We start from the raw sequence: 24,585 nt of genomic DNA on the forward strand, positions 1-24,585 counted from the left end.
AGGCCCTGGACCGGGGAGAATGGTCCCTACATCCAGAAGTATGCCGGCTCCTTTGTATTCGGTGGGGGACACCGGACGTGGATTTGTTTACGTCCCGTCCGAACAACAAACTGACAAGGTTTGTGTCCAGAACACGCGATCCTCTGGCGGACGCCACGGACGCATTGGTGGTTCCTTGCCATCAGTTTCGACTGATTTATGCCTTCCCTCCTATTCAACTGGTATCCAGGTTCCTTCGCCGAGTGGCGTCGGGAACAAATCTCGGTGGTTCTGGTGGCCCCAGACTGGCCATGTCGATCGTGGTGAGCAGACATCATACAAATGGCCATCAAACCTCCTTGGCGGCTACCATTGCCCTGTCTCAAGGGCAGATCTTCCATCCTGCTTTACGGTCGCTGGCTTTACCGGCGTGGCTGTTAAAAGCCAAGTCCTGAGGGATGGGGGTCTTCCGACTGCGGTCATCCCTGCATTGCTGAAGGCTCGGAAAGCGGTTTCCGGGACGATTTATCATCGCACCTGAAAAGCCTATTTTGCTTGGTGTGTTTTGCAGGGTTTTCACCCGCGTGCCTTCTCAGTAGCGACGGTCTTGGCCTTCCTGCGGGACGGGGTAGATCAGCGTTTACGCTGGCCAAGATTGCGGGCCAGTTGTCGGCTTTGGCCGCCCTTTTTCAGTGCGCCCTGGCGACCAATCCGTTGCTTCGCACTTTCATTCAGGGGGTGCGTCATTTGGCTCCCCCAAGGAAGGCTCCGGTGCCTCTTTGGGTCTTGCATTTGGTGTTGTCAGTTTTGCAACGACCTCCCTTTTGAGGATGTCATAGATATTCCTCTGCCTGTTTTATCCCAGAAGGTTGCCTCCTTGTCGCTATCACATCTGCTCGCATAGTGTCCGAGATGGCAGCCTTGTCTTGCTGTTTACCTTACCTGGTGCTACATGGGGTCAAGGTAGTCTTGCGACTAAACTAGTCGTTTTTTGCCCAAGGTCTCTTCCTTCCACCTTAATGCAGATATTGTTCTGCCTTCGCTCTGTGCTAAGCCTGAGCATCCTAAAGAAGTGGCCTTGTATTATTTAGCTGGGGTACGGGCTATTAGGTTTTACCTATCTGTCACGGAGTCTATCAGAAAATCAGATTCCTTGTCTGTTCTTCCTGAGGGAACTCGGAAGGGCTTAGCTGCGTCCGCAGCGACCATTTCAAAATGGATCAGACAGATTGTGGTTCAGGCCTATACCGTTAAGGGTCAGGTTCCTCCTTTCCCTGTAAAGGCTCATTCCACTCGGGCCATCGGTGCCTCTTGGGTTTTTCGCCGTCAGGCTTCTGTGGCTCAGGTGTGTAAGGCGGCAACTTGGTCGTCTGTGCACACCTTTGCAAAGTTTTACCAGCTTGATGTTTTGACATCCTCGGGTGCTTCTTTTGGCCGCAAAAGTTGTAAGTGCGGCAGTGGTTTGAAGAGTTTTTTTTGCTCTTCTTTGGTTTTCTTGTGGTCCTGGTTTTTTTCCAGTTCCTTTTTAAGGGCAATGTTTTTTTGACTGGGGTGGCCTTCATTACCTCTTGATGGTTGCGTTTTTACCCATCCTCACACCTTGGTACTGCTTTGGGACATCCCAATCGTAATTAATTAAGAGCGGCGACGACTGTCAGAGGACGTAAGAGAAAATAGAATTTTTGTAAAATCTTACCGTAAAATTCTTTTCTCTCAGTACTCGGACAGTCGTCGCCCCTGCCCCTCTGGTGTCTATTTTTCTAGATATTGGAGGTTTGCCTTGCGGTACTACTTGCTACAAAACTGATTAGATACAGGAAGTAGCTGAGGGATAATGTCTGTAGGACAGCCCCCTAGAGGTGTGTCTGGTTAAAAAAAACCTGTTATTAACTGTTTAATAACTGCCTAGCTTACTCCTAGAGTGCACAGCCATTACCCAATCGTAATGAATTAAGAGCAGAGAGGACTCAGAGAAAATAATTTTACGGTAAGGTTTTACAAAAATTCTATTTTTACAGTAAGTCAAAAATCCCATTATTTGATCCCCTGCAGATTTTGTAAGTTTGCCCACTTACAAAGAAATAAAGGGTCTATCATCTTTCATAGGTGTATTTTAAAAGACCGAGACAGAATATTAACCAAAAATCACATAAAACAAATGCTATAAATTACGTTGCGGTTTAGTGAGCAAAGGAAGTATTTGTTCCCTAAGCAAAACATGACTTACAGTGCCTTGAGAAAATATTCATACCCTTTGAAGTTTTACACATTTTGTGATGTTACAACCAAAAACATAAATGTATTTTTTTGGGATTTTATGTGATGGACCAACACAAAATGGCACAGAATTGTGAAGTGAAAGGAAAATGATAAATGGTTTTCAAATTTTTTTACAAATATCTGAAAAGTGTGGCATGCATTTGTATTCAGCCCCCTTTACTCTGATACCCCTAACTAAAATTTAGTGGAACCAATTGCCTTTAGAAGTCACCCAATTAGTAAATGGTGCGCGTAATTAAATCTTAGTATGAATACAGCTCTTCTGTGAAGCTCTCAAAGAGGTTTGATAGAGACCTCTAGTAAACAAACAGCATCATGAAGCCCAAGGAACATGCCAGACAGGTTAGGGATAAAGTTGTGGAGAAGTTTAAAGCAGGGTTAGGTTATAAAAAAAAATATCCCAAGCTTTGAACATTTCACAGAGCACTGTGTAATCCATCATCCAAAAATGGAAAGAGTATGGCACAACTGCAAACCTACCAAGACATGGCTGTCCACTTAAATTGACAGGCCTGGCAAGGAAAGCATTAATCAGAGAACCAGCCAAGAGGCCCATGGAAGAGCTACAAAGATCCACAGTTCAGGTGGGAGAATCTTTCCACAGGACAGCTAGACGTGCACTCCACAAATATGGCCTTTATGGAAGAGTGGCAAGAAGAAAGCCATTGTTTTAAAGAAAGCCATAAGAAGTCCCGTTTGCGAGAAGCCATGTGGGAGACACAGCAAACATATGGAAGAAGGTGCTCTGGTCAGATGAGGCCAAAATTGCACTCTTTGGCATAAAAGCAAAACGCTATGTATGATGGAAAACAAACACTGCACATCATCCTGAACACACCATCCCCACCGTGAACCGTGGTGGTGGCAGCACCCTGTTGCTGGGATGCTTTTCTTCCACAGGGACAGGGAAGCTGGTCAGAATTGATGGGGAGGATGGATGGAGCCAAGTATAGTGCAATCTTAGAAGAAAACCTGTAGTCTTGAGACTGGGGCAGAGGTTCACCTTCTAGCAGGACAATGATCCTAAACATACAGCCAGAGCTACAATGGAATAGTTTAGATCAAAGCATATGCATGTTTTAGAATGGCCCAGTCAAAGTCCAGACCTAAATCCAGTTGAGAATCTGTGGCAAGACTTGAAAATTGTTGTTCACAGAGGCTCTCCATCCAATCTGACAGAGCTTGAGCTTTTTTGCAAAGAAGAATGGGCATAAATGTCACACTCTAGATGTTTCCAAGCTGATAGACACATACCCAAAAATATTTGCAGCTGTAATTGCAGCAAAAGGTAGTTCTACAAAGTATAAACAAAATGGCACCTGCCCCCACCTATAACTGGCTTTCATAGCAAAGAGCACATGGAAGGGCAACGCATGCGAGGCAACAGAAAACACTCCCAGCTTGATTCACCAACCAGTTTGCTTACCAACCGAATTAACCTGTCTGACAGTATGCGTTAAAAACGGGTTTAGTTAGCACACATTTGCAAATGCATATGTAAGCTGCAGGGCCACTTCACGGCACCCTGTATTACCTGCAGTCCTAGCTCCTGCAAATTTATGAGAGTCTCCACAGTGGAAGCACATGCCCTCTAATGGATAGATAGGGGGCAGGTGAGCCTTGAGGTAGCCCAGCCCTCCTTAAAGGCACTTGAGGGCACAGTGGACGCCCAGCTTATAGCACAATGGCAGCAAAGGCACAGTGGACGCCCAGCTTATAGCACAATGGCAGCAAAGGCATCCAGTGTGTCCACTCACCAGTATACATCAACCACAAACAAAATGGCCCTTGCCCCCACCTATAACTGACCTTCATAGCAAAGAGCACATGGAAGGGCAACGCATGCGAGACAAAAACAGAAAAAAATTCCCAGCTCGATTCACCAACCAGTTTGCTTACCAAGTTAACCTGTCAGTATGCATTAAAAACAGGGGTTTAGTTAGCACATATTTGCAAACGCATGTGTAAGCTGCAGGGCCACTTCAAGGGACTTCAAGTTATTGCCAAAGAGCTCAATTTTGGTCTCATCTGACCACAGCACTTTCTCCCAATCCTTCTCTGAATCATTTAGATGTTCATTGGCATGACTGTACATGTGCCTTCTTGAGCAGGGGGACTCGCCGTGTTTGGAGAAAGAAAAATGCTGACTATGACCCTAAGAACACAATTCCTACAGTCAAGCACAGAGGTGGAAACATGCTTTGGGGCTGTTTCTCTGCTAAAGGTACAAACTGACTTTGCTGCATTGAGGGGCAAATGAAAGGGGCCATGTATTGTAAAATTTTCAATTAGAACCTTCTTCCCTCAGCCAGAACACTGAAGAATTGTCATGGATTGGTCTTTCAGCATGACAATGACCCAAAGCATTCCGCCAAGCCAGCAAAGGAGTGGCTCAAGAAGAAACACATTAGGGTCATGGAGTGGCCTAGCCAGTCTCCAGACCTTAATCCCATAGAAAATTTATGGAGGGAGCTGAATCTTCGAGTTGCCAAGCGACAGCCAAAAACCCTCCCGAGATATGTCCAAACCTAGTTACTAACTACAAGAAACATCTTATCTCTGTGCTTGCCAACAAGGGTTTCTCCACCAAATGCTAAGCCATGTTTTGCTTGGGGATCAAATACTTGTGTGTGTGTGTGTGTGTATGTATATATTTGTGTATGTGTATATAATATACAATTATGCGATATAGCCAGCAATCACTCACCCAGCGCTCTCACTGGGGGATCTTAAGAACTAACTCCCCCAAAAAAGTTAATTGTTTCACAGAAAGTATTAACAAAAAGCTGCTGCTATAACTAATTGATTACCATATACTACTCATGTTACCTTACCCGGTATAAATAAATACACCTGAGAAACAGAACATTAGCAGCACTAATATATCATTAATGTAAACAGTTCTTATTTGGTTACATTCAAACTTAAAATTGAATGGCTGGCAAATAAAGTCCAAACACAAGTCCCAAAAAACAGGTACTCTTCACCGGTGTCTGAATTCTTGCAGGGCTTAATATCATGCAACTTCACCACACCGCTTGTGCTCCCCCTTTAAGGCAATGGACACTCACCAGACCACAGATCAAATGCGCCTTTAAATCATCAACTCAAATATAATCTCCCATAGAGTTTCAGAGGATTTAACAGGAAAACAAAGGGGACCAATAGTGTGATACTACTAAAACATTTATTGGATAAATAATGAAAAAAAAATAATTCCCCTTCTCCCCTCATATATTGCGCTTACACACATACATTTTTCAACATCATATAGATTACATCTCCGGTATAATAACCTCCATATCCCACAACACAGAACCGACTGGTATGTCTGTAATGTCTCGGCTGTGTGTTGCTTTAGGTACACAGCTTCACATCAAGTTTATACCGAATCTCAATGAAAGAAGGGTTGCTTTCTTTAACTGATGCAATCTTTACTGAGATATAATGTGCATATGGTAAAACTGTGAAACAAACATATAAAAGACAAATATAATTATGGCTATTCAAACAACATACATTATGCATAGTTATACAAAAGATAGGGATTAACTTCTTGCTATCCGCGCTATAGCCGAAGTACAGCTACAGCGCGGACTCGAATTTCCGGGAGGCCGTCTTTATACGGCCTCCCAGAGACAATCTCCCTGCACGCTCCCGCAAGCGCGCATCGGGGAAAATCTGTGTTGGCCGTGTCCCTTGGACAGATCGTGGTAAATGGCCAATCACAGCGGCCCATGCAATGAGAGATGATCTCATATGTAAACATATGAGATCATCTCTCATCGCCAGCGCTCCTTCCTCACGGAGACTGCAGTGTGAGGAAGAGGAGAGCCGATCAGCCGTCGGGGACACAGTGGAATGTAATCAGGGCACTGATCGGCAGTGCCCTGATTACTACAGAGGTAAAAAAAAATGCCCTCAGTGCCCATCAGTGCCTGCTCATCTAGGCACTGATGAGCACTGACTGGCAGCACTATGGGCACTGTGTGGGCACTGATGGTGCTGCCCATCAGTGCCCCCTCTGTGCCCATCTGTGCCCATCAGTGCCGCCTATCAGTGCTCATCAGTACCGCCTCATCAGTGCCCATCAGTGCCGCCTCATCAGCGCACATCAGTGAAGGAGAAAAATTCGTTTATTTTCAAAATTTACTCGCAGAAAATAAGAAACTTTCTCTTACGTCCTCAGACAGTCGCCGCCACTTCATAATCTTCACTAATGGGGTAATTGACCTTTGCTTCGCAGGAGCAGCTAGGCAACAAGATTTGTTAATATCAAAGCTTTTAGCATATCACACCCCTAGGGGGTGGTCCCCTCAGTCAATACCTCCCTGCTTCCTGCATTCTCAACTCAGTTTTCTAATGCCTAGCTTAGGAGTAGCTGGCTGATCCTGTGCTGGGGCTTTCAGTCTCAGCCTTCTATCCTCTTTTTGATTTTATTTTGAGTATTTTTCTCTTTCTTTTACTTAGCTGTTCTTTTTCTCAGCATTAGTTTAGTTTCTTCGGATGAAGATGATCATGTGGAGCTGGGTCTCGGACTGGCCACCCTGGATCCCAGGGTTCAGGGCCAGGGGCTTCCCAGCCTGCCATCGAGCGTTCAGCTCAGGTTTTCCCTGGCATATTGAACGACCCATCCCTGTTCGCTGCAGGGATGCTGCCTGTGAGGTGGCTACCTCACCGGATGCCATTTGCGGTTTTGCACCGCAGTTCCACTGCGTCCTGGCTGCGACACTCCCTGTCCTCAGTGCAGCGGTTTGGTCGCTGGAGAAGGCTCCCCACGCCATCCGGACTGGTAAGTGCAATTCTATGTGGGGACCTGTCTGTTTTGGGTGTCAGTCTGTGACTGTGTGACCCTGCATGTCTATGTGCTGAGCTCCCTGCCAGATTCCTGTGTGGAATAGCTGCCTTTCTGTGGGCTGCGGGGGGGGGGGCTCTCCCGCTCTGCTATGTGAGAGTGTGGGGCAGACTGGGCTTAGACATGCTGTGCGGCGGCCGCTACTGCGGCCCGCCATTTTTTGCGGCAAATTATGGTGACCGGCCCTGTGTGGTAAGGCGCGGTGTTTTGGCGCCAAACGCCGCCATTTTGGCGGCGATCGATCATACAGCCACATGTCGGCGCCATTTTCTCATTGCCTAAAATGCCTCAGCCGAGCGGCCATGTTTGTGTAGCCTACATAGGCTTTATAGGGCGGTCAGTCATTGCATCACTTCCTTTTGCTCTGGAACAGCGATCGGTGGCAGCAGCCTGTGTGGTCTCTCCAGGTTTTTACCTTTCCTTTTCCTGTATTTCCTTGCTCAGTGTCCTTATCCCTGTGGGGGTCGGTACATACAGTGGTGTGCGGTGGGCTACGCTCGCCGCGGTCTTAAAGGGGCAGTCCTCCTTTTTCAATATTGCTGGGGCATGGATTCTCAGGATTGCAAGTTTCCTCCCACCTTGGTGGGGGGCCAAGGGGCTGCTGCACTGCATCCCCGAGGGGGCTGATCTGGCTGCTATTGTGGCGAACTTGGCTTCTCAGTTGCAGATGCTAATGGCTGATCGATCCGCAAAACGGCCCAGATTGTCTATTTCCTCTGATTCAGAGGGCGATGGGGCTGCTATGGCTGGAGTGCCCTTCTCAGGGTCTCGCTCATCTCTGGACCTTGGGGGGTCTGAGGGGGAGGTTGAGGTAGAAGGGGTTGATAATTCTCCCCCTGGCTCGCCTGAAGAGCTTGCACTCATGGATGAGTTGGTTGCTTCTATCAAGGAAACACTGCGTTTGCAGGATGAACCATGTCCTCCTGCTTTGATGTCCTTTTATGGGACGCAAAGGAAACGCAAAACAGCGCTGGTTTTTCCCTGCCCTGCGGAATTTCAGCGCGCTGTTGATGAGCAATGGCGCAATTTAAAGAAGCCCTTTACTGTGCCAAGTAAGTTCAAGCTGCGTTATCCCTTTACACCCACCACTGATGAGCGTTGGTGTGTGCCGCCTCAGGTGGATCACGCGGTGGCGGTTTTGAATAAATCTACTGCGATCCCTGCTGAGGATACCCCGGTGTTCCGGGACCCTACGGACAGGAGATTGGAGTCTCTTGCCCGTCATGCTTATACGGTTGCTGGTTCTATGCTGAAGCCTATTTTTGCTTCCATTTTGGCAGCCCAGGCTATTGCGGATTGGGCGCAGGTGCTCAGGTGCACCCTGGTGGCTGACTCTGCTCCACCGACAACATTGGCTATAGTGGATCAAATTCATCAGGGTGTCATGTATTTTTGTGATGCGGACTTGGATTTAGTCCTTTTGGCTGCACGCCTCTCAAGTGTGGCGGTATTGAACCGTCGCCTGATATGGCTGAAATGTTGGTCGGTTGACCAATCATCTTGCAAGACTTTAGCTAATTTGCCCTACGCGGGATCTCGCCTTTTTGGCGAGTCTTTGGATACTCTGATAAAGGGAATTTCCGGGGGTAAGAGCACTCTCTTACCCCAAACTCGCAAGAATAAGTTTGTTCGCGGTAAGAAGAATACCTCGTTTAGGCCCTCTCAGGAGTCCTTTCGTGCCTTTCGGTCGCAATATAAGGGCAAGCCCTTCAAGGGCCAAGGCTCCCAGAAGAAGCCGTGGGCAGGTAAGCAGAAGTCCGGCCAGTCCGGGTCCGCTGCCCATACCAATTCGGCCTGAAGGGGCGCCCTCACCCGGTTCTGGGGTGGGGGGGACGTTTGCTTGGTTTTCTTCAACCCTGGCTGGCCCGCATTCGGGACAGGTGGGTTCAGGAAATCGTTCGATCTGGATACAAGATCGAGTTTCTCTCTCGGCCGGCGAGCAGATTTTTTCCCTCAAATCTTCAGCTGTCTCCGGAGCGCTTGCAGGATCTGCACCTGGCGGTGCGGGACCTGCGGGCCCAGGGAGTGGTGGTTCCGGTGCCTCATCGGGACAGATTTCGGGGGTTCTATTCCAATCTGTTCACTGTGCCCAGAAAGGAGGGCAAGGTACGTCCGATTTTGGACTTAAAAGCTCTGAACCGCTTTGTGCGGGTTCGCAAGTTCCGCATGGAATCCCTGCGCTCGGTGGTGGCTGCGCTGGTTCCGGGGGAATTCATGGCCTCCATCGACTTGAAGGATGCGTACCTTCACATCCCCATTTTCGAGGGTCACCAGAGGTACCTTCGATTAGCCATTGCGGAGGATCATTACCAATTCTTGGCGTTACCCTTTGGTCTCGCTTCGGCTCCGCAGGTTTTCACCAAGGTGCTTGCGCCGGTCCTGGCTTTATTGAGAGCCCAGGGCATCTCTGTCTTGGGGTATCTGGACGATATCTTGATTCGGTCTGCGACCAGTCAGGGCCTGGCGAACGACCTGTCCATCATGATGCAGACTCTGCAGGAGTTCGGTTGGACGATAAATTTTCCAAAGTGGGATCTTCAGGCGGAGATCCTGGCCAAGTGGGACGGGCGTCCGCAATCTCTGGATCTGTGGATTACGTTGAGCCGCCTCACCCGAAGGGGTCTTTTGTGGTGGCTCCAGTCCCCGGCGGTGTCGGGGGGCAAGCCCTTTCGTCCTTTGTCGTGGACGGTGATCACCACGGATGCCAGCCTGTCGGGCTGGGGTGGTGTTCTGGGCGTTCTGTCCGCCCAGGGAACTTGGTCGGAGGAGGAATCCTCCCTTCCGATCAACATTCTGGAATTGCGAGCGATAAATCTCTGCCTTCTGCATTGGACGGACAGGCTTCAGGGCCGTCCGGTTCGGGTGCAGACGGACAATGCCACAGCGGTGGCCTACATCAACCACCAAGGGGGCACCAGGAGTGCCCAAGTGGCTCAGGAAGTAGCCGACATTCTGTCTTGGGCCGAGACGCACGTCCCGGCGATATCTGCAGATCACATTCCGGGGGTGGAGAACTGGCAGGAGTCGCCAGACCCTGGACCAGGGGGAATGGTCCCTTCACCCGGATGTCTTTCAGATGTTGTGCGCGAAGTGGGGTTCCCCAGATGTGGACCTGTTCGCGTCTCGTCTAAACAACAAAGTGGAAAGGTTCGTGGCAAGGACGCGCGATCCTCGGGCAGACGCGTTAGTGGCGCCCTGGCATCAGTATCGTCTGATGTATGCCTTTCCACCAAAACAGCTGCTGAATTCTGCAGTGATTCTGGTGGCGCCAGACTGGCCTCGCCGGTCTTGGTACGCAGACCTCGTGAATCTGGTGGTCGACGCTCCGTGGCGTCTGCCTCTTCGAGAACATCTCCTGTCTCAAGGACCGATATTCCATCCTGCTTTACAGTCGCTGGCTTTAACGGCCTGGCTGTTGAAAGCCAGGTCCTGAAGGATAGGGGTCTCTCCCCTGAGGTCATTCCCACTTTGATCAAGGCTAGAAAGGCCTCTTCGGGGAAGATTTACTACCGTACTTGGAAGGCGTATTTTGCCTGGTGTGAGTCCAGGGGGTATTCCCCTCGCTCATACTCGGTATCGAGAGTGTTGGCTTTCCTTCAAACGGGCGTGGACCAGCGTTTGGCGTTGGCCACGATTAAGGGTCAGATTTCTGCGCTGGCCGTTCTCTTTCAACGCCCTGTGGCGTCTAATTCTTTGGTTAGCACCTTTGTTCAAGGGGTGCGACACTTGGCCCCTCCTCGGAGGGACCCTTTACCTCCATGGGACTAGAACCTTGTTCTGTCCGTGTTGCAGCATGCTCCCTTTGAGAAGATCAGGGAGATCTTGTTGTCTCTGTTGTCCAAGAAGGTTGCCTTTTTGGTGGCGATCACTTCGGCTCGCAGGGTATCGGAGCTGGCGGCCTTTTCCTGCAGCTCTCCCTACTTGGTGACTCACTTGGATAAGGTGGTCTTGCGACCTAACCCTTCTTTTCTTCCGAAGAGGATCTCGGAATTTCACCTCCAATGAGGACATTGTCTTACCTTCGCTTTGCGCGAAGCCTAAGCATCCAAAGGAGGTGGCTTTGCATTCCTTGGATGTTGTTCGGGCGATCAGGGTTTACCTGTCATCGACGAAATCCTTTCGCAAGTCGGATTCTCTATTTGTCCTTCCAGAGGGTCCTCGTCGGCTGCGACCATCGCCAAATGGATCAGACAGACCATTGTGCAAGCCTATGCTTTGAAGGGGAAGGTTCCTCCTTTCCCTGTGAAGGCGCACTCTACCAGGTCTCGGAGTACGTCTTGGGCCTATTGTCATCAGGCTTCTGTGGCCCAGGTGTGTAAGGCGGAGACTTGGTCGTCCGTTCACACCTTCTCAAAATTTTACAAGGTGGATGTTCAGGCATCGGCAGATGCTTCCTTTGGCCGTAAAGTTCTTAGTGCGGCAGTGCCTTAGGGTCCCTTGTTTGAGTCCTTGGCTGTTGGGGTGTTTTTACCCCTAGGTTACTTGTTCTTCCTGGGTTGTTGCTCCTGTTGAGCACGTTTTTCCTGTTGCCCAGTTGGTTCTCTTACTTTGGTAAGGTTCTTTTTTCTGATGTGGGTACTGCGTTGCTTTAGGCGCGGCTGCGTTTTTCCCACCCCTCATGTCTACACTGCTCTGGGACGTCCCCATTAGTGAAGATTATGAAGTGGCGGTGACTGTCGGAGGACGTAAGAGAAAACTGAATTTTTGTAAAATCTTACCGTAAAATTCCTTTCTCCGAGTCCTCCGACAGTCGCCGCCCCCGCCCCTCTTTTGGGGTTTATGTACTCTACTGCTATGCTACTGAAACTGAGTTGAGAATGCAGGAAGCAGGGAGGTATTGACTGAGGGGACCACCCCCTAGGGGTGTGATATGCTAAAAGCTTTGATATTAACAAATCTTGTTGCCTAGCTACTCCTGCGGAGCAAAGGTCAATTACCCCACTAGTGAAGATTATGAAGTGGCGGCGACTGTCGGAGGACTCCGAGAAAGGAATTTTACGGTAAGATTTTACAAAAATTCCGTTTTATTTTTTTTTTTCAAAATTTTCTGTCTTTTTTCTATTTTTTTTTTTGTAAAAAATAAAAAACCCAGAGATGATTAAATACCACCAAAAGAAAGCTCTATTTGTGTGAAAAAAATGATAAAAATGTCATATGGGTACAGTGTAGCATGACCGCGCAATTGTCATTCAAAGCGTGAGAGCACTGAAAGCTGAAAATTGGCCTGGATGGGAAGGGGGTGAAAGTGCCCGGTAGGCAAGTGGTTAACGAACATGTGCTTGCTTACTACACACTAAAACACACATTATCTATATACAAATGTATAGCATCCCTCTACACAGGCTGAACTATCAAAACTCTTTACTTACAGGCTTAGGTGTTCATCAGATCTGCAATCTATTAGCTTTAAGAAGTCCTGTGGATCTGGTCACTACGGTGGCTAATGCTGGAATGAGAGTTTAGACTTGCTCTAGGCAGTAGAGAGAAGACCCGCCCCTAGGCTTCAAGAAAATGGAGGGTCTTAAAGGGACAGACACTGCTGAGTGCCAAGCATGTGATGTACATTGCAAAGGCAGCACACTCCCCACCTGGCATACTTTTTTTATGCCACTAACCATTGGACATAAGTAAAACTACTTCAGAAATTGGCCTAGCATACACCTTGAGAGGGCCCTGTCTAACAATTCTAACTTCAACCTTTCTAACTCTAGCATCACTACTAGGATCAGTCCCCACAATGAGTCCAATAGGCCACTCGTTCCTGTGGGCCTGAGCGTCTTTTAGTAAGACGACGTCTCTAATTTGTAAGTTGGGCTTGTCATCTTGCCATTTCTTGCGTGGCTGGAGTGTCACCAGGTATTCTTGTCTCCACCTCTTCCAGAAAATGTCCGCAAGACTTTGAACTTGTCTCCATTGCTTGGTGTAAAAGTCCTTGAGGTCAAAGTCTCCTGTGGGAGCTGTCACTGGTTCCATCTTCTGGGTCAGCAGCATTGCAGGTGTCAAGACTCCCGGCATCTCCAGATCTGTGGACACTGGAACCAAAGGTCTGGCGTTCATAATGGCCATGACTTCAGCCATTAATGTAGTCAAAGCTTCATGTGTGAGGCGAGTAGACCCAACCTTCAGCAGCATGGCATCCAGAATGCGACGAGCTACTCCTATCATCCTCTCCCAAGCTCCTCCCATATGCGATGCGTGAGAAGGATTAAAAGTCCAAGTGCATCCTTGGTCTTGAAGATAGGAACCTGTTTCAGAGTCTGTAGAGATGATCTTCAACTCCTTGCAGGCCCCAATAAAGTTTGTACCACGGTCCGAATGAATCAATTTCGCTGGTCCTCAGATAAGAGAAAAATCTTCTCAAGGCGTTGAAAAATCTTCTCAAGGCGTTGATGAAACTTGAAGTGGATAAAGATTCAATCACTTCGATGTTAACTGCTCTGGTACTCAGGCAAGAGAACAAAACAGCCCAACGCTTACTTTCGGCACTGCCTCCTCTGGTCTTGCGAGAAGAGATGTTCCAAGGACCAAAAACGTCTAGACCTACGTGAGTGAACGGAGGGTCTGAAGCAAGTCTGTCTGCAGGTAAGTTTGACATCTTCTGAACCTCAAGTTTCCCTCTAATCTTCTTGCAGATCACGCATTTGCTGATCACGCTGGAGACTAGTCTCTTACCTCCTATGATCCACAATCCTGCTAACCGTGCCGCTCCTTCAGTGAAGTGTCCTCCTTGATGTGCGACTTGCTCGTGATAGTGTCTCACCAGAAGAAGAGTGATGTGATGATTCTTGGGTATGATGAAGGGATGTCTCTCTTGGGTAGTCATATCCGCTGCCGACAAGCAACCTCCAATTCGTAACACTCCGTCTTTGTCAAGGATAGGGTTCAACGTCTTGAGCGTACTGTGTCGAGAAATCTCTTCCTTTTTCTGAAGGCTTTGGATTTCTTCTTTAAAGACTTCCTGCTGGACGCAACTGATGATCATGACCTTGGCTTGTTCAAGATGGTCGTTGCTACGCTGATCAGTATTGGCAGCTCTGCAGGAGTATCTGGCTAGACAGATACGTTTTTAGATTGCACGGGTCAGCGACTTCCAGCTGGAAAACCTTTCAAATCTGTGGGCGCCCAGATTGTCTCTTGTAACTAAAGTCTTGCAAACTGCAACTTGAGGTCTTACCTCTTTGTCTTGATCTGGTTCTACGAGCTGAAAACTCTTTCCTTCTCTTTGGTTTCTGGCTTACCAAGAAAGGAAGGACCTACGAACCAGTTAGTTTGCTTGAGTACAGCGGCTGACACCAGTCTTGTCCCGTGATCAGCTGGGTTCTTGTCTGTGCTGATGTGATGCCACTGTTCTGGACTTGTAGACTTTCAGATACGTGTCACTCTGCTGGCTACGTATGTATAAAATCTTCTTGAAGCGTTGTAAATATATCCTAACGCAATCTTGCTGTCTGTATAAAAGTTCACTGCATGGATGTCCAGTTCTGTCGTAATCAAGTCTGCCATCTCTACAGCTAAGACAGCAGCACAAAGTTCTAGACGTGGGACAGTGTGAGCGGGTCTGGGAGCCAGTTTAGATTTTCCCATAATGAACCCGACATAGCTTTGTTCCTCAGTGTCTATTACCCTAAGGTAGGTTACAGCTGTAATAGCTATAGTGGAAGCGTCAGAGAATACGCATATTTCTCTTCTCTTTGTAGCAGATAAGGAAACCGGTACGTACGGTCTTGGGATGCTGAGTTGTTCAAGGTCTAACAATGAGTCTTTCCACAACTTCCACTGCATTTCCTTCTCTTCAGGTAGAAGTATGTCCCAGTCACTTTGTTCTTGCTCAGTAGTGAACTGTCTCAAAAGGGCTTTGCCTTGCATCATGATAGGTGCTACGAATCCCAGGGGGTCATAAAGACTGTTGACTGTAGATAGGACACCTCTTTTTGTGAATGGCTTCTCTTCTCTGGCAACCTTGAAGGTGAAACTGTCATTCTTGAGGTCCCAACTAAGCCCAAGACTTCCTTGCAAGGGTGGTGATTCTGTTCCTAGATCCAAGTCTTTGAGGTCTTAGCACGGTCTTCCGTTGGAAATGCTTCCATGACTCTGCTGCTGTTGGAAGCTATCTTATTCCTTCTTACGTTGGATTCTGCCAACATTTCTCTTGTACTTTTCAAGACGTTAATAGCTTCTTCGTTGCTGGAGAAAGAAACAAGTCCATCATCTACGTAAAAGTTCTTCATGACGAACTGTTTGGCTTCTTGACCATGTCCTTCATCTTGCTGTGCTGCTCGTCTCGGGTTATAGATAGCTACAGCTGGAGAAGGGCTGTTTCCAAACACATGTACCTTCATCCTGTACTCTGTGATGTCTTTGTTAAAGTCATTGTCTGCATACCACAGGAACCTTAAGTAGTCTCTGTGATCTTCTCGAACAAGGAAACAGTAGAACATCTGTTGTACGTCTGCTGTTACTGCTACGAGTTCTTTTCTGAACCTGATGAGTACTCCAAGGAGTGTATTGTTCAGGTCAGGTCCGCTGAGAAGGACATCATTTAGTGAGATGCTTTCCTGCTTTGCACTAGAGTCAAATACTACATGTATCTGACCTGGTTTCTGGGGATGGTACACCCCAAATATTGGTAAGTACCAGTGTTCTTGGTTTTCCTGTAGTGGTGGTGCCCTTTCTGCTTGCTCGTTGTCAAAGATCTTTTGCATGAAGGCTTGGAAGTGTTTCTTCATACTTGGCTTTCTTTGTAGAGTTTGTTGCAACGACGTGAAGCGTTTCTCTGCTTGTAGCCTGTTGTCAGGAAGGCGATGGCGTGGTGACCGGAAGGGTAGAGGGGCTACCCAGCTGCCTGTCTCTGAAAACTTCTCTGCCCATGATCTCAAGGAAGAGTGTATCTTCCATCGAGGGTGCTGGCTTGTCGTTGTCTCGTGTTCTTTCAAACACCTTGCAGCCCAGTTCATCTGTATCTCAGGTTGAGGCCAAGTCTTCCATGCACCTCTGGATACTCCGATGATATGTTGGGTTACCTAATCTCTCTCTAATGTGTAGACTGTTGGTACATGGGTAAAGACAAGATGTACGACCATTCTGTAACAGATGTGTTCTGTAAACATTTACCTTTGCTGGTCTGTGCAGTCCGTCTACACATACTACTCCAACGATGACCCATCCGAGATCAAGGCGTTGTGCAAATGGTGCATTGTGTGGCCCATTGTTCTCTGACTTTGTGCACTCTGAGGATATCTCTCCCAAGTAGAAGGGTGATTGCAGCATCTGGATCTAGTGCTGGTATCTGGTCGGCTATTCTCACCAGATGAGGGTGATGACGAGCAACTTCAGGCGTGGGGATCTCTGACTTGTCGTCTGGTATCTCATCACATTCTATGAGGGTAGGAAGAGTCACCTTTGTCTTTCCATCTAATGACTCGATGGTGTAGTGGTTTGCTCTTCTCCCTGTTGTCTCTACAACTCCAGAACAAGTCTTCAAAGTGTATGGAGTTGGACTTCCTTTGTCACCGAAGATGTCAAAGAACTCTGTTTTTGCCAGAGATCTGTTGCTCTGTTCATCCAAGACTGTGTACATCTTGATTGCCTTTTCTCTGAAACCTGCAGGATACACCTTAACTAAGCATATCTTGGAGCATGATCTAGGACGGCCCTGCTTTGTACAGATCTCAATGCACTTTGAGGTTACTGCTGGCGTTGTACTCTCGCCTTGCTCCCCACCATGATCTTCTTGAGTTGCTGGGACTTCTTGCTTCCATGGTGGTGGTCCTGGGTGCAGTGTTGACAGGTGTTTGTCACTGTTGCACTCTGTGCATTGTATGGTTTTTGTACAGTCTTTTGCAAGATGCTGAATTGAAGCGCAACGTCTGAAACAAATGCGATTTGTCTTTTAAGGTAAGCTTTGCGCTTTTCTAGTGTCTTACTCCTGAAACTGCGACATTTTCTTAGTGGATGAGGCTTGTTGTGAATCGGACATATTTTGTCTGGCTCCTCCGCTTTCTTACTTGCGTTGTCTTCCTGATTGATTGCAGATTCAGTCGGGACTTCTGTCTTCCGTACAGAAACTGTTGCTCTGCGTTTTGTAAATCGCTGGAGGTTTTTGTACTACCTTTGGGAAGCTTATCGTTCTCTTATTCAGGAAAGCAAAGCTTGGATAATTGCGTGTTTCTGCTTGGTCTACGATGAATTCAGCGAGGAATGCGAACGGTGGAAATGCAACTCGATCTTTCTTGTATCTTGATGCTTGAGTGACCCACCTTTCTTGCAAGTTGTAAGGAAGTTTCTCAATTATGGGATCAACTCCACGTGCTGTATTCTACAGTATGAGAGACCTGGCAGATATCCACTAGACTTAGCGGCTTCTATTTCTAAGAGTAGGTCCCCTAAACCTCTCAGCTTTTGATTGTCCTTGTTTGTTGTTCTTGGATAGTTTTCTATCCTCTTCAGAAGCGCATCCTCGATCAGTTCCGGTTATCCATAGCATTGTTCTAGTCTCTGCCACACCATTGCAAGTCCTCCTGCTGCGTCATGAACATGTACTGATCTGATTCTTTGTGCTTGCTCAGTGGACTCTGGTCCTAGCCATTAGATGAGCTGGTCAAGCTTTTCTGTCTGTCAGATCTAAGTCTTGGGTACCGCTCAGGAAAGATGACTTCCAGGCCCAGTAGTTTTCTGGACGGTCATCGAATTTCATGAGACCATTGCTCACGATCTCACGGCGCATCAGGAATCTTGCTACTTCTGTAGCTCTTGCTGCGTCTTGTGAATACTTCCTGGGTGTAAACTCAGGGTATGGCTGCGGCTGATGAGGCGCTTGACTAAGTCCACTTTGGTTAGGTTGTTGTTCTCGTCTGTTGTAAATCTTTCTGCTATAATCCAGGCTTGTATTTACTTGAGGAAGGATTACTTCAGCATCTGTTTGCACTCTTGGAGGGTTGGCAGATTGGTCTCTGAGCATGCGACCACTTGGGGTTCTGATTCAGTCTTGCAGTGTTGCGTAGTATCAAAGTTGCTTATTGCTGGTGGAGTCAATGATGACCTAGATATGTCATTGGACTGCTCGTCGGTGTACATGGTCGCTTGTGACCGTACATATTCACGGGTGCGTTGGATTGCGCTGTGTGGTGACATCTGGGTTTCTATGCCAGTGAAATGAGCTTCGGCAGCCCTTGAGAACTTCTGCCTCGGCTAAGGCTGCTGCAGCGTTTTTCTGCTGTTGGAGTAAGTGTAAAGATGCTTGCACTTTTGTTTTTTTTCTCATCAATTCAGCTTCCTGTACTGCATAGGAAGCCATCGCACAGGCTGCCTCTGCTTTTGCTATTGCCTTAGTCGCTTTGGCGCTAGCCGATGACAGACTGGTGATGTTTGAATGTCTAGAACTAGTGCGTTTAGATCTTGCTGCATCGGCACTAGCTGAAGTCAGATCTGTTTGCCTGGACGCTCTGGACAGTGTTGTGCATCTAGACCTTGTTCTTGGCAAGCTGCATGTGTCTTCCTCTTTACAAGAGCATTGAGGGTTAACTGTCAGTGTTGTTCTGTGTTCTGCTTCTCCATGTAGCTGACAGCGTGGATAATGATGACTGAACACAGGCTGTGTTCTAGTGAGTGAAGGAAATTAGTTTCACTTTCGATTTGCTCCGAACCAAGCCAAGACTCCCACACAGACTGTAGGCTGTAAGGATTTATGAGTCCCTTTACTGCTGCGGACGATTCAAAGCTGTTTAACTGCTTCTGACAACGTTTTAAAAGCCTTTTTACTGTAATGTCTCGGCTGTTTGTTGCTTTAGGTACACAGCTTCACATCAAGTTTAAACCACTGAGATATAATGTGCATGTGCATATGGTAAAACTGTGAAACAAACATATAAAAGACAAATATAAGTATGGCTATTCAAACATACATTATGCATAGTTATACAAAAGATAGGGATTAACTAACATGTGCTTGCTTACTACACACTGAAACACACATTATCTATATACAAATGTATAGCATCCCTCTACACAGGCTGAACTAGCAAAACTCTTTACTTACAGGCTTTGGTGTTCATCAGATCTGCAATCTATTAGCTTTAAGAAGTCCCGTGGATCTGGTCACTACGGTGGCTAAAGCTGGAATGAACAGAACAAGTTTAGACTTGCTCTAGGCAGGCTTCAAGAAAATGGAGGGTCTTAAAGGGACAGACACTGCTGAGTGCCAAGCATGTGATGTACATTGCGAAGGCAGCACAATGTCTGTATCGCTCTCACCTCATTTGGAGCCGACAGCCGCTGTGATTTCCGAATAGCGTATGCAGCATCCCGTCGTCAAGGTAACCGCGTGCTCAAGCCCTGACGTGTTTCATCATCATCATGACTTCTAACGAGGGAGTGGGCACGCAGCACGGCTACCTCTTATCATCCTCCAGCTGAGACCTTTAACTCTTTCTCCGCCCCTAGTCTGGCTGTCAGGCGGCCATAGCCCAAATGCTTATACATAGTATAACATCGCTTTACAAGTTTCAAAATGACATTATCGCTGAACTACTTTTTTATTCAGATGGAAGATGAATATTATCTATTCGAAGATGCTTAATATATAATCAAATGGTAAAACATTCACTATTAAAAAAAAATGTAAAAAAATATATATAAAAAAAATGGATTCTATACTTTATTCATACTCCATCTATACATGATTCAATAATTATATTTTTTGCGACCAACATATACAAACATAATAAATATTAAAAAGATAGCTCAAACAGTATATTAAAAATACACCATAAATAAATTTTGGCAGTCACCCAATGCAGGAATTGATCAGTATATATTTACCCAGACTTAATAGACTGAAAATACTCATAATGGGCAATGACAGTATTGGAACAAATTTACTATTTATACCTGTATTCCTCTGACAACCATCTATCTATATACACCTATTTTAATCGTATAATATCTAATAAACGATCAACTCCCTGTCACTGAAATCTACAGATAGGGGTTGTCGGCATATAACAAGGCAAAAATTAATTTAAGAAAACCTTCAGGGTCAATAGTCACTTAGGAAATAATTTAGATCTAATTATATAATCCTCACATATGGCTATAAAGAATTGCATAGTTACATAGTTAGTGAGGTTGAAAAAAGACACCAGTCCATCCAGTTCAACCTATGATGTGTGTGTGTTTGCTGCTAACCCTACATTGTATACCCCTGTATGTTGTGGTCTTTAAGGTGCCCATCTAATAGTTTTTTGAAACTATCGACGCTCCCTGCTGATACGACTGCTTGTGGAAGAGAATTCCACATCCTTACTGCTCTTACAGCGAGGAACCCCCTGCGTATTTTAAGGTTAAACCGTCTTTCCTCTAGTCTTAGTGAGTGGCCACGTGTCTTATTGTATTTCCTTTCTCTGAATAGGTTTTTCCATATGCTAGGGTTGCTAGTACAATATTTGTACATTGATATCATATCCCCCCTCAATCGTCTCTTCTCAAGAGAGTATAAGTTCAGTGCTTGTAGTCTTTCCTCATAGCGGATGTCCTCCATTCCCCTAATTATTTTTGTTGCCCTTCTCTGGACTTTCTCCAGTTCCAGCACATCCTTCCTGAGGACCGGTGCCCAGAACTGGACAGCAAACTCCAGATGTGGCCGGACCAGAGTCTTGTAGAGTGTTAGAATAATCTCTTTATTTCTGGAGTGAATCCCCTTTTTTATACATCCCAGTATTCTGTTGGCTTTGCTTGCAGCAGCTTGGCATTGCATGCCACTGCCAAGCCTGTAGTCTACCGTTACCCCCAGGTCCTTTTCCATCCTAGACTCACCCAGAGATTCCCCCCTAGTGAGTAGCTTGCTTTCTGGTTTCTGGCACCCAGATGCATTACTTTACATTTTTCAACATTAAACCTCATCTGCCATGTAGTTGCCTAACCCATTATTTTGTTCAGGTCCGCTTGTAAGGTTTCCACATCCTGCCGAGAAGATATTGGCATGCTTAGTTTAGTATCATCTGCAAATACTGAGATTTTACTCGATATCCCCTCCTCTAGATCATATATGAATAAATTAAACGGGATTGGCCCCAGGACAGAACCCTGGGGGACCCCGCTTTCCACACCCGCCCAATCTGAGTACTCCCCATTAATCACCACCCTTTGCAACCTCCCCTGGAGCCTGTTCTCTATCAAGGTACTCACCTTATGGTCCATACCTTCCTTAGTTTGAACAGTAAACGTTTGTGTGGAACGGTGTCAAAGGCCTTTTGCGAAGTCCAGGTACACCACATCCACAGGCTTACCTTTTATCTAGGTGGCAGCTCACTTCATCATGGAAGGTTAATAGATTGGTTTGGCAAGAAAGATTTTTCATGAATCCATGCTGATTACTACTAATACCATTTTCATTACTAAAGTCTTGTATGTGGTCCCTTAACATCCCCTCCAAAATCTTGCAGACTACTGATGTTGGGCTGCCCGGCTTATAGTTACCCGGGATATATCTCGGCCCCTTTTTAAATATTGGTACCACGTTGGCTTTTTTCCAATCAGCTGGCACCATACCCGTCTGTAAACTATCCTTAAAGATCAAGAATAATGGTCTGGCAATCACCTGGCTGAGCTCATTAAGAACCCTCGGGTGCAAGCCATCCGGTCCCGGTGATTTATTTATGTTAAGTTTTTCTCTAGTTTAGTTCTAAGTCTATCTTCTGTTAGCCATGGCCGGAATTTCCTGAGGTGTGTTGTTTAGTTTGGCCTTACAAGCTGGGTTAGGGATTCTTTTGTGAAGACTGAAGAGAAGAAATTTAACACTACCGCCTTTTCCCTGTCCTCTGTGGCCAAAACTCCCTTATCGTCTTTTATGGGGCCAATGTGTTCTGGCCTCGCTTTCTTACTGTTTATATACTTAAATAATTTCTTGGGGTTCTTTTTACTCTCTTCCGCTATATGTCTCTCGTGTTCTATTTTAGCCGCCCTGATTTCGTCTTTACATTTCTTATTACACTCTTTGTAATGCTTGAATGCTGCCAATGACCCCTCAGCCTTGTATTTTTTGAAGGCCTTTCCTTTAGCATTAATATGCATTTTTATGTTGGAGTTTAGCCACCCAGGGTTTCGTTTTGCTCTTTTAAATTTATTTCCCTTTGGAATACACTGGTCAATCCCTTAAGTATGCTTTTGAAGCACTCCCATTTTTCCTCCGTGTTCTTTGTTCCAAGGGTTCTATCCCATTTGATATTTTCTAGCAGAGAGCGCAGTTTTGGGAAATTGGATCTTTTGAAATCCAGTGTCCTTATATTACCCTTGTGTTTACTATTACTATAATTAATACTGAAACTAATTGACCTATGGTCACTGTTTCCTAAGTTGTCCCGTATTTCTATATCCGTGAGCAGGTCTGTATTGTTGGTAATCAGTAGGTCAAGTACCGCATTGTTTCTTGTCTGCGCATTCACCATCTGACCAATAAAATTGTCCTGCAAAACATTTAGGAGCTGCCGAGCCTTGGCTGAATGTTCGGTTCTTTCTACCCAGTCTATATCTGGATAATTAAAGTCCCCCATTATAAGGACCGGCCTCCTTGCCTTGTCCCCTTCTACCCCTCCTAACTGTCACCCCTCTACTCTGCTCTGATGCCTGCACCTCCAATACTCCACCCACCTCTGTGCAGGCCTATGCATAAATCCATTGTCTCCCGTTTTGACAGATCCCCGCCACACTGGGAGCATCTTGTCTATACCCCAAAACTTCAGGCCCGATGGATATCTGCTTGTTTTTTCCTAAAATGTAAATATACACTCTGGTCCTTCTACCCTATTGATATGTTGAAAATATGCTAAGATACCCCTTTACCTAAAGGTTCTTTTAGTCATTTTGGATAAAATCTTTTATGATACCCAATCTGTGGAGGCTAATGCATCGGGTGAGCAGGAGCACCGCCCCCCCCCCCCCCCATCCATGCGTCCGGCCCCCTAATCTACATGCAGGGTGCCAGACGCATGGATTTCAGTGGGGGTTTTTTTTTTTTTTTTTTTTTTGAAGCACGTGATTAGAGCCAGAGGCTCTAATAGGCTTCATAAAGGGTGGGCTCGGGGCGCAGAGCACTGAGCCCACCCAGTTGTGTGACAATAGCAAATTAATCCTGAGACCCATTTCCCGATTGGCCGAAAGAAGAAGCCATGCCATTGACCTCTGAGGAGGGAGGAGACGCAGAAGACTGAGGGGGAAGCCGCCGCTGCTGCTGCCTGTCCACATATGCAGGGTGAGGGGTGAGTGAGCCGGCTACAGGTGTGTGGTCCAGGGGGGGGGGGGGGTATGGTGTGGTCTGTCTAGCGCCCCGGCACATGGAGCCGCCACTGTACCCAATTATCGAATATGCAGGCTGACACCAAGACCTATAAACTGCTGGAGAGGGATCCAACCCAACCATTTAGGAAGGACCTAAATAATTTGGTAGAATTTGGATATCACCAGGGCTTTTTTTCTGCCGGAACGCACCGGAACTTAGTTCCGGAACCTTTGGCAACCCTGTCCTCTCCATGCTCCAGGGCCAATCCTGGGCTGGTGCACCGAGCTGCCGCAGATGTGGGGCGCTGAAGCTGTGTCATGTAATTAAGGAGCAGCAGCTCTGCCCTGCACTGTCTGCTGCCTCTAGCACTGGTTGCTAGAATCGCCTGCCGCTTGGCGTCTAGCAACTAGTGACGTCGCGTTATGCGGCCGAGGAGAGGACCCAGCATTCAGAGCGGAGGAGGGAACGACTTCCTTCCAGTTCTGGCACTCATGAGGCAGGAGTGAGTGAGCCAGGCTCCCGCACCATAAACCAGCATTAAAAGCCGCCCCGGAAGGACCCGATTGTCCCTGCAAGACAGAGCAGCGCAGGAGAGAGGGATCCTGCTCCTACAGCAGCACTGGCGCGACTCCTGCCACCCTCTCTGCAGAGGATCCCAGCATGGCCGACACTGCACACACAGCAGCCACCGCAGAGGGGAGAGAACCAGGTGAGCCTGCTACAACTCTCAGCCCCGCTCACCCCAGCACCCTCCATGCTACCTCAGCCACGGATTTGTCCTATCTGAAATACTGGCAGAAGCAGTAGAGCAGAGGAGGAACTTCTTCCTTCTCTGTGCCTAGTGAGTTTTGGCTCCACCCACCTCCTCCAGCATGGCTCAGAGCCATGCCACTGGTGACTGCTGAAGACAAGCCAGAAGACTGTGAGAGACTTGGGGAATATTACATGAGGTAAGTACAGATTCCTGCTATCTTACCTTTATGAATGAATGTTCCCACTGCAGTCTCTGACCCTCTCCTGTAGTATGCCTGCAGTCTCTGACCCTCTCCTGTAGTATGCCTGCAGTCTCTGACCATCTCCTGTACTATGTCTGCAGTCTCTGACCATCTCTTGTAGCATTTCTGCAGTCTCTGACCATCTCCTCTAGCATTTCTGCAGTCTCTGACCATCTCCTCTAGCATTTCTGCAGTCTCTGACCATC

The 24,585-nt window shown here is 47.1% G+C and overlaps 1 protein-coding gene and 1 pseudogene across 2 annotated transcripts in view; one reads left to right on the forward strand and one right to left on the reverse strand.

Moving 5' to 3' along the window:
* ZFR2 (zinc finger RNA binding protein 2) overlaps positions 1–24,585 on the forward strand; it is a gene marked incomplete at its 3' end in the record, with an annotated part of 435,737 nt that overhangs the window by 362,708 nt on the left and 48,444 nt on the right. The window lies entirely within an intron of this gene.
* Positions 12,584–14,983, reverse strand: LOC309544488 (annotated as a pseudogene). Its single transcript has 3 exons — positions 14,550–14,983; positions 14,015–14,444; positions 12,584–13,062 (listed from the first exon to the last, which is right to left on the reverse strand). The product of its transcript is annotated as an uncharacterized misc_RNA (transcript).

This window comes from Pelophylax lessonae, assembly GCF_965119305.1.
Source record: "Pelophylax lessonae genome assembly, chromosome: 1".
NCBI lineage: Eukaryota > Metazoa > Chordata > Amphibia > Anura > Ranidae > Pelophylax > Pelophylax lessonae.